Raw genomic sequence first — 11,416 nt, 5'->3', positions numbered from 1 at the left:
CTTACATGTTAGGTTATCTATACTTGCAAACAAGACACAAGGAAGGGAGGCCACCCCCTCCTATTTTGGATCTCAAAAAAAAGTTTTTACCACTAAAAATCCCCTGGAATTCAGTGGATAAAAGAGCCAAAAAAATTGTTTTAAAAGCTTTGAAACATGGCATAACACTTTAATAAACAAGCTACAAAAAGGGTGGACTACCCTTAACTCAGATCAAACCTCAAACCACCATTTTAAATCATAAAAATAGAGATTTTAGAGGTTAAAACCAGCCTCAAAACAGCATGCAAAGATGGCCAAACAAGTATTTAAATTAGACTTAAAATGCAGGTATTCTACCTCTTTGAAGACAAGATGCTATTTAGGCAACAAAGGCAAGTCAAACCAAGCTAATATCCACTTCTAGAGCTCAAATAAGACCTCAAGCAATCTCAATACAATGGTGATCAAGTTTGATCAAGAGCTCAGAAGCAAAAATGTAGAGAATTTAGGCTTTAAGGCAAAATATTTAGAGAGAGAGAGAGGATTCTAGACACAGAGAGAGAGAAATTTTTTTTGTCTTCAAAATTTTTAACCTTAAGCATGCAAGAGGAAGGATTGTATATATAGAAGATACAAAATCCTCTCAAAGAGATCCAGCCATACACGTGCAAGCAGATGGCTCAACCTGTGCAAACAGCTGGCATAAAATATCAAAAAATATCTACTAATACACTAGTGGCCGGCTGGCCATCAGTGGTGGTTGGCAGGGGCTCATTGATGGCCGGCAGGGCACATCAATGGCCAACAGGCCAAAATCCATGGCCGGCAGTGCGCTAACTTGGCCTGTAGTGCATCAAGAATAACATGCTGGAAGGACCAAAACATGGTCCAAAAATGAGATAGAATTGATGCAAGATTTGGAAAGCTCAAACCCGTGGTGTTCCGCTGCGGAGTTTGAGCCCTCGACGAGCAATAGAACTTGTCACTGGATGTACCTGGAAGAACATCCAAGTCTTGAGGACGGTCAAAAATGGGGTGTCTACATATGGTTTTCTAAAGGGTAATGAAGACAAGAAAGGTGAAACATGAAAAGTCTTGAAAGAGTATTCTTCATATATATAGTTTATCTATTGGACAACTCTGGTTTGTGACATGATTCAAGCCTCTTGGTAGTTATGAACACTAGATGAGGGATACTGTGAGCAACATGGGTTTTATCTCGGAATTGCTTCACTCCGGTTGTTTCACGAGGGGAGGAAAAATAGTTTTAGGACAATGACAATGCGACTCCCATCTTTTCACAGTTACGTTTTCGTACTCTTGATTCTTGGTTATATATATATATTTTTTTTATTATCATTGTTATTATATAATTCAAGCTAATTATCTTGTTTATTACATTTTTAGACTAACAACCATTGTCGCTGTCAGTTCAAAACAAAAACCATTGTCACTGTCCACTCGCCACCACCACTGTTGTTGTTCATTGGCTATTTCTACCGATCTATACCCCATCATCATCAATCCACATTTCACCATCATCAATCCACCACCTCCACCATCACTGATTTACACTCTATGTCTCTGATTTCCACTCTACCCTCATCGATCCAACGATCTAGGTGTTTTTGTCTCTTTATCTCTATCTCTTTATTTCTTAAAGTAAATCCACAGATCAGTGATAAATTTATTAGTTTATCTTGTTCTATATGTGTGTATAGGAGGGGGAGTTTCTTGTGAGTAAAGTGAGTGTTAGTAAGTGAATGAATCAGATTTGGCGTCTGTAAATATTTTTTTTTACAAATCATTCAGTTATAAATTTATCACTAAACGTATCTTCGATTCTTTTGTTGATCTTGTATTGATCTATGATAGTCAAGATTGATGTGAGCTATTTTTTTTATAAAGATTTTATTTTTTCTCTTCCTCCATCTCCCTCTCAGTTTCCATTTTCCTCTTCTCTCTTTCTGTTGTTGCTACTAGATTTGAGGAAGTGGTAGCAGTAGTGCTATTGTAACACCCCGAAATAATTACAATAACTCATCCACAATATTAATAAATGACAACAACGATAAAGTAATTATCTTCCGTTAAATCCATTTGAGTTTACAAAAAGGAAACATATGCGGTGTACATTCATAATGCTTAGCCCTGAATCTATAACATATGTTTTGAACAAAAGAAAAAGAATGGAAGTTAAATAGATAATAAATGCCCTGAAGGCTTACAACTTTCCAAGATAGTTCATGGTTACAACAAAAGTGGACATTAAGTCCAATACATTAAAACCCTTGGCTATATAAAATGAACACAACAAAAAGAAGCTCTTGTTCCAATTCCTTCCAAGGTACTGCCTTGGCAGAGGCATATCATCAGCACCTAAAATGTTTTTCTCACATAGGGTGAGCCAAAGCCCAATAGAAATAACCCAACACAATATATGAATCTTAACAAAGCTATATGGTGAATGCATATGCCATGTTCTTACCTAAAACATATTTATATCTCTTTTCGAAACTATACAATGCCAAGTTAACATTTTGATTCATAAATCATTTCCATTACAATAGAACACAGGGCAATGAATCACACTCTGGGAATTTCAAAACAATACAACCTTTCCCAGAAATTTCATCTAGAGGAAATCGTAAACTGGGACCCATGTAAATGTAGGCTATAAAAGCACTACTATTGCCATTTCAAGAAAATTTCATCCGTGGGATCGACACGCATGCATACCTGTGGTTTTCAGGACTTTCATCCTGGACACTCAGGCCAACTTAACCTTTTTCTCAAAACAATAAACATCTTCAATGCATAAGTGTGAAATAATGTTCAATGCAAATGAACGAGAAAATAGTTTCAATTCTCCAAATTCACATGCAATTTCTGCAATAATCATAGCTATTCTCCATCGATAGCCCAAAGTAGATATTTCTAAACAAATAATTTATATTCCATAAAGATAAAGTTTCCAAATACCAAGAGGTGAGTGATAATACATATTCAACTCTACCATCCTCATCAATACCCATCAAAGTCCATTGTTTCAACATTAATTTCATTTATTTATACAAAATAAATATTTGAGACATTTAGAGCAAAATCCTTTCTTCTTCCAAAACACATTCCACATATCTAAATCAATAATATCATCGCAACTCAACCTCATCTCCACTTCCACAACCATTTTCAATACATCCATTTAAAAACCTCTCTTTTGATTTTAAGCCAAAACCCTAGGTTTGTCCAAAATCCTCCAAAATCATGAGATTGTTTTATAAAGACAAATAGCTAAGTTAAAAATCATAAAAGAGTGTAGAGAATCTCTACCTCAAAGCTAAAAGACGAGATAAACACAGATGAAGCCGAAACCCAACTCTATTCGGATGAAAATGAAGCTCCAGGTAAGCTCTACCTTTTTAGCAAAGGGAGTAAGATGAAGAATATTGGAACAATCTTCTGTGTAAAATAAATAATTTGAAACTAAATCAAACAAATAAAAATAAATTACGTACAAAATTTATTTACCGATGTGAATAAATACACAAATGATCAAGTCAAGTGTGTGACACTCTGTCCTTAAGACAGATTCACCCTGCTCCGGTGCTTATGGTTAAATGGCGTCTATCTCCCTGGATACAATGATTTTTCACAGATTGTATTAGTACTAAAAACAACCTGTTTCAGTGAACTAAAACCTGTATTCTATACTCTCAAATATTTCTCCAAAAAACTAAAATGAAGAATAATGCAAAGAGAGAGCAAAATCGGGAAGACAAATGAATTTTTTGGATGTTAGAAATGCTAGATAAGGTTTTCTTTTATTTGTAGATTGGTGACCACTTAGATCTGTCCGAACAGATATGTTTTTGAATTGAATAGGTGCAAACAACTTGAACAGATATGGAATTTAAACTGAACAGGTGCAAAACTGTTTGAACCCAGTTTTGAATCTGTCTGGAAAAATCGAATATGTTTGGTTCAGTTGTAACTTGTTTGAACCTGCTGGACTATTGGAAATTGGACTCGAGGAGGAACCGTTTTGGATAGAAAATTGAATTCAAATATAGCACAAAAATCGAATTAATTTTGTTGAAAAAAAATAATTTTCCTGTAATAATTTTTTGGAAAAAATTCAAATAAATTTTGTCCAAAAAATTAATATTAGAACCGACCCGACCCACAACCCACACCCATGTCCGACACTGCCGGCCGGTCGGACGGACGGCGGCGGTGGCGCGTGCACGTGTGGTGGTTTGGGCTAAGACCTACTTTGTCCATAACTCCTCTCTTCTACAAACTTGGGGTGCCCCTTGGGGCCCAACCCAAGTGTTGTCACATAGAGCTTATATATATACACAATCTCTCTTAAAGTTTCAATGTGGGACAAGCCTTACAACGAAACCCACATTTTATTCTTTAATTGTCTATTCCACGAACCCGAAAATGACGTCAACTTTCCATTCACTCATAAATGGTTTTGATGAACTATTTGCGTCATGTGACTTGTCATGCTGCAAGAAACATGTCACCTCTTTGGACCCACCCCCAAAAGACGTTTGGGACCCACTCAAATTTGTGCTCAAACCATAAATTCCAACAATGCCCCACATTAATGGAGTTTAACGGAGAGAAAATGCAATAACATGATCTAATATAGAGAGTACAAAAATTGGGAATATTCTGCAAAAGATAGGTAGCTTTTGGCTTTGAACCTTCCCTTATGAGACACTATCGGATTTGAGTAAACTAGTGAACATGATGTCTTGAACTGTTTAGCCATTTGAGTAAACCAAGACAATAGAACTCACACAGTATATTACTAGATACAGTTTAGTTCTTACTATTGTTTTCATGTTGGCCCTGAACAACCTGGTCTTTCATGAGTGCTCTAAAGAATTGTAGTCCTTCACAAATCTCATAGAACTGGGCCAGTTCACACTCATATAGGTGATTCTAATGAAGAGTATCCTGCCATACTCCACTAGGTATTCCTAGATATAAGAATCATTAAAAGTATTACTTAACCTAAAGTGCTGCAAACATCACTATTTCATCATAGAAACGGGTAGGAGTTTGACTCCCCAGTGATCCTTATGAGTCATACATAACTTGGTTGTCTCTTTGAACCTAGATCTTGGGATCTCTAGTCAACTAGGTTAGGTTGCCGTTGTGGCAACTCTTATTTAACACGCTTAAGTTCTATTCCTCTCGATGAATTCTCAACTAACTCTCTTGCTATTCCTTTGGTTAGTAGATCTGCTATGTTGTCTTTAAACTTCACATATTCAATGGAATAATTCCATTAGAGAGTAGTTATCTTATGGTGTTATGTCAACGATAAATGTGTCGCGAATTATCGTTATACATATGACTATGTGTTCTACCTATTGTAGATTGACTATCACAATGCATGCAAATAGCAGGCAGCGGTTTTGGCCACATTGGAATATCTTCAAGGAAATGGCGAAGCCATTCTGCATCTTCCCCAACTTTATCTAAAGCTATGAATTCTGATTCCATAATAGACCTAGCAATGCAAGTCTGTTTGGAAGATTTCCAAGGTACAACCACCCCACCAAGAGTGAAGACATACCCACTGGTGGATTTTGAGTCTCTAGTATCCGATATCCATTGTGCATCACAATAGCCTTCAAGTACTGCTGGATATCTAGTACAATTTAGCCCAATGTTACGAGTAACTCAGAGATATCTTAGAACCCTTATAATAGCTTTCCAGTGTTCTACTCCTGGATTATTCGTGTATCTACTTAATTTACTTATTGCATAAGCTATATCTGGGCGAGTGCAGTTCATCAAGTACATTAAGCTTTCAATAACTTGGGCATACTCTAATTGAGAAATACTTTCCTGTACATTCTTAGAAAGAAACAAATTAACATCCATAGATGTTCTAGCAAGATGATCATCATCTTTGCTAAATTTGTTAAGTATTTTCTCAATGTAATGTGATTGTGACAATGCATAACATTCTTATGTTTTGGTAATTTTCATACCAAGTATTATATTAGCAATCCCCATGTCTTTCATGTCAAAATGTTTATTCAACATTTTCTTGGTAGTTTTAATCATATCATTATTACTACATATGATGAGCATATTATCCACATAATAACATAACCGTTATTTGTGTTTTTAATATAAACACATTTGTTACATTCATTAATTTTAAATCCATTTGACATCACTGCTTTGTCAAATTTCTCATGCCATTGCTTTGGCGCTTGTTTTAAGCCATATAATGATTTAACCAATTTACACACTTTTTTTCTTTTCCTGGAACAGAAAATCCTTTGGTTGTTCCATGTAAATTTCTTTATCTAACTCACCATTTAAGAAAGCAGTTTTAACATCCATTTGATGAATTTCTAGATTGTACAAAGATGCAATGGCAATTAGCATTTTAATGGATGCTATTCTAGTAACTGATGAGTATGTCTCAAAGTAATCAAGACCTTCTTTTTGTCTATATCCTTTGATCACAAGTCTTGCCTTGTATTTGTTAATTAATCCATTCGCTTTCATTTTTGTCTTGAAAATCCACTTGTATCCAAGAGGTTTACACCCTGGTGGCAAATCCACCAATTCCGAAGTGTAATTTTGCAAGATGGATTCAACTTCGCTGTTTACAGCTTCTTTCCATAAAGGAGCCTCAGGATTGGACATAGCTTCTTTAAAAGTTAAAGGTTCATTTTCTAACAAAAATATTAGAAAATCTAGACCAAAAGATTTTGAGGTTCTAGCACGTTTACTATGCCTAGGTTCCTCTTCCTCATTTTAATCTATCTCTTGCTCTTGTTCTTGATCTTGTTCTTGATCATGACTAGAAATAGCATCATAAGTTCTTTTATTAGTACTGGTCACTTGTCTAGGCTTATATGGAAATATATGTTCAAAGAATGATGCATTTAGAGATTCAACAATAGTATTTACATGCATTTCGGAATATTCTGACTTATGAATAAAAAATCGACATGCACTACTATTCTTGGCATAACCAATAAATATGTAATCAATAGTTTTAGGACCTATCTTAGTCTTTTTAGGACTAGGAATAGCCACTTTAGCCAAACATCCCCACAGTTTTAAGCATTTGTAGGATAGTACTCTCCCATGCCACATTTCATAAGGTGTTTGATTCACTTTCTTTCGGAGTACTTTATTAAGTATAAAATTAAAAGAAAGTATTGTTTCCCCCCACAAGTTCTAAGGTAATTCAGAACTTATTAACATGGAATTCATCATTTCTTTCAAATTCCTATTTTTCCTTTTAGCAATTCCATTTTGCTGAGGTGAGTAAGGAGCGGTGATTTGATAAATTATTCCATGTTCTTTACAAAACTCACCAAAAGGTGATTTATATTCACCGCCTCTATCACTTCTAAGTTTTTTTTTTAAAATTTTCTTACCTAGTTGATTTTCAACTTCATTCTTGTATAGAATGAAAGTTTCTAAAGCTTCATTGTTGGTTCGAATTAAATAAACATAACTATATCTAGTATAGTCATCTATGAAAGTGATAAAATATTATTTCTTCCTCTAGTTTGAATTGATTTAAAATCACAAATGCTTCTATGAATTAATTCAAGTGGCTCCGTACTTCGTTCAATTGAATGAAAAGGAGTTTTAGTTAATTTTGCCTCAATGCAAATTTCACATTTATGATTTAAATCAAAGTCAAATTTAGGTAAACATTCCATATTAATTAATCTACGTAAAGATTCATAATTAACATGTCCTAATCTACCATGCCATAAATTTGAAGACTCAAGCAAGTAAGAAAAATATGTATTTTCATTAATAACAAAAGGGACAACAATCATTACATTTAGTTTGAAAAAGCCATCAGATATGTAACATTTCCCTACATGCATCCCATTCTTAGTAAGTACAAATTTATCACTCTCAAACACTAACCTAAACCCATTTTTACTCAACAGAGATCCGGAGACTAGATTCTTGCGAATGTCCGATACATGCAACACATTGTTGAGAGTGAGTTCCTTTCCAGATGTCATCTTCTGAATAATCTTTCCTTGTTCTTCAACTTTAGAAGTTGAGGAATTGCCCATAAAAAGTTGTTCACCGTTGACCACTACAGAATAAGATGTGAACATCTTTTTGTCAGCATAGATGTGGCGAGTAGCTCCAGTGTCTACCCATATTCTTTAGGATTTCCGACAAGGTTTGTCTCGGAAACAACTGCAGAAAGATTTATGTCATCTACACCATTAGAAATTTTGTTCACTTCAGTCATATTGGCTTGAGCAGGCTTCTTGCTTGATCTTCATTTTCCTTCGTGCTTGCTATGGTAATCTTTGGCCCAATGTCCCTCTTTATCACAAATGTAACATTTACCATTAAACTTATACTTCTTATTCTCATCCTTTAGAGCCTTGCGCGGAACATTCCCAGAATACTTTCTTTTCTTTGCTTTGCTTTTGGAGCATGTTCCACTGCATTTGCCTTAGACTCCATTGGATGCTTACCAGTCCACTTTTCAGAATTGCGGTTGTCCTCCTCAATCCTCAAACCCTCAATCAATTCCTTGAAAGTCGATTTTTTGCGCTTGTGTTTGAGATAGTTCTTGAATTTCTTCCAGCCTTGTGGTGATTTTTCAATTAAGACAACAACTTGGAAGGATTCACTGAGAGACATGCCTTCTGCATGAATGTCATGCATAATTAGTCGGAGATCTTCAACTTAGATGATCACAGTCTTAGAATCAACCATCACAAAGTCTAGAAATTTGCCTATTATGAATTTCTTCGAGCCAACATCTTCTGTCTTGTATTTTTCTCCAAAGACTCCAAAAGTTCCTTTGTCGTCTTGATAGAGCTATAGACGTTGTACAATGTGTTGTTAAGTCGTTCAAGATGTAGTTCTAGCAAAGGAAATCAACATGTTTCTAGGCATCGATAGCAGCAATTACTTGCCAGTCGGTTTCATCCTCTTTTAGAGTAGGAGCATTTTCATGGAGGAAACGTGCTAAGTTAAGAGTAGTAAGATAGAACAACATTTTCTGCTGTCATCTCTTAAAATCAGTTTCTAAGAACTTCTTTGGCTTTTCACCGTGATTAACAAGCACAATCACAATAGGAGGAGAGGTTGGCGCAATTGCAGCCACCATACCAGTACTTGTTTGAGTATTAGTTTTAGTAGCCATGAATTCTAAATTATAAAACAAAATTATAATTAGAATTTTATACTACACAGAAAATTAAACCAAAATACAAAATTTAATTATGTAAAAATAAAAGAAACAAGAATTGTAACTTTTATTTCCAATTAATTTGAAAATTAAATACAATTTTATTTAAACAAATTAATTCCGCACAAAAAAATATTTTTGTAACACTTCAAAATTAAAATACTGAAAACAGAATTTCAGAATTTTAATTAATGAACACTCAAAAATTATTTCTGAAAACTAAAATTAATTTCTAACTAACTTTACAAATAAATATTCTGAATTGTTAATGACTACCAGTATATTACTACTAGTTGTCAAAGAAAATAAATAGTATATTATTACTATTTTTCAAATAGTATATTACTACTATTTGTTTTTCCAATCAGAATATTGTTTTGCAAAATCACAGAAAATAATTTCTGTAAGAAGAAAGGAAGAAAATGAAATAAACGAAATTTTTTGTATAAATAGAATAATTCAAATCTATCTTAAGATTGTTGGAACAATCTTTTGTGTAAAATAAATAATTTGAAACTAAATCAAACAAATAAAAATAAATTACTTATAGAATTTATTTATCGATGTGAATAAGTACACAAATGGTCAAGTCGAGTGTGTAACACTCTGTCTTTAAGATAGATTCACCCTACTCCAGTGCTTACGGTGAATGATGTCTATCTCCTAGGATACAATGATCTTTCATAGATTGTATTAGCACTAAAAACAACTTGTTTCGATGAACTACAACTTGTGTTCTATACTCTCAAATATTTCTCTAAAAAACTAGAATGAAGAATAATGCAAAGAGAGAGCAAAATCGAGAAAACAAATGAATTTTTTGGATGCTAGAAACGTTGGAAAATGTCTTCTTTTATAGGCATATTGGTGACTATTCAGATCTGTCCGAACATATATGTTTTTGAATTGAACAGGTGCAAACAACCTGAATAGATATGGAATTTAAACTGAACAGGTGCAAAACTGTTTGAACCCAGTTTTGAATCTGTTTGGAAAAACCAAATTTGTTTGGTTCAACTGTTAACCTGTTTGAACTTGCTGGACTACTGGAAATTGGACCCGAGGAGGAACTGTTTTAGACAGAAAATTGAATTCAAATTTGGCGCAAAATTTGAATTAATTTCGTTTAGAAAAAATAATTTTCCTACAATAAAAATTAATATTAGAACCGCCCTGATCCACAACCCACACTTGCGCCAGGCACAGCTTGGCTTAGCTCGGCCGAACGGCATCGGCGGTGCACGCGCGTGTGTGGTGGTTTGGGTTAAGGCCCACTTTGTCTATAACTCCTTCCTTCTACAAACTTAGGGTGCCCCTTGGGGCCCAACCCAAGTGTCATCACGTAGAGCTTATATACATATACAAGCTCTCTTAAAGTTTCAATGTGTGACAAGCCTTACAAGGAAACTCACATTTAATTCTTTAATTGTCCATTTCACGAACCTGAAAACGACGTTAACTTCCCATTCACTCATAAATGGTTTTGATGAACCGTTTGCGTCGTGTGACTTGCCATGCAGCAAGGAACACGTCACCTCTTTGGACCCATCCCAAAAGACGTTTGGGACCCATTCAAATTTGGACTCAAAGTTGGCCCATAATATGCCTGTAAAACCATAAATTCCAACAAAGAAATCACTAGATCTTGGTGTATTTGTAGAGCGGGGGTGAGTTTTAACGAGAGAGCATCTCAACTTAGGGCTTGAAATGTTTTAGAAAGAGAGAGATGAAAAAATGAAATAAAACAATCTGCTTACGAACTGATATGCGCACAGTTCGCTTAAGCGTAGGACTTGTTGCTCGAATAACCAGACATAATAGGTTGTTTTGCTCGAGCGCAAGAAGCTCCACTTGAGCGCAGAATATACACTTCTAGTAGTTATGCAAACATTGGTCATCGCTCGAGCGCAAGCGCAAGAAGTTTTGCTCGAGCGAAGAATACAAATTCCCAGTAATTTTTGTAGACTTGCAAAAATACTAGATGTTCACAAAGACCGCTTAAGTGTAAGAAGCTTTGCTCAAGCGAAGAAACAAAAATCTACACAACAAAAGTTTGAAAACCAATCTACCAACCTATTCCAAATGCAATCAACACTACCTAAAAGCCAAACTCAAAGAGATATAAGGGGAAACAAGACATGGATAACTATAAAAGACCACGAAACTCAGGTCCAAAACATACAATGGGTCGGGTCTAAG

This window comes from Camellia sinensis, chromosome 9, assembly GCF_055761805.1.
Source record: "Camellia sinensis isolate YWXY chromosome 9, ASM5576180v1, whole genome shotgun sequence".
Taxonomy (NCBI): Eukaryota; Viridiplantae; Streptophyta; class Magnoliopsida; order Ericales; family Theaceae; genus Camellia; species Camellia sinensis.
The sequence above is the reverse complement of the archived record's forward strand: the minus strand, read 5'-3'. Positions refer to the sequence as shown.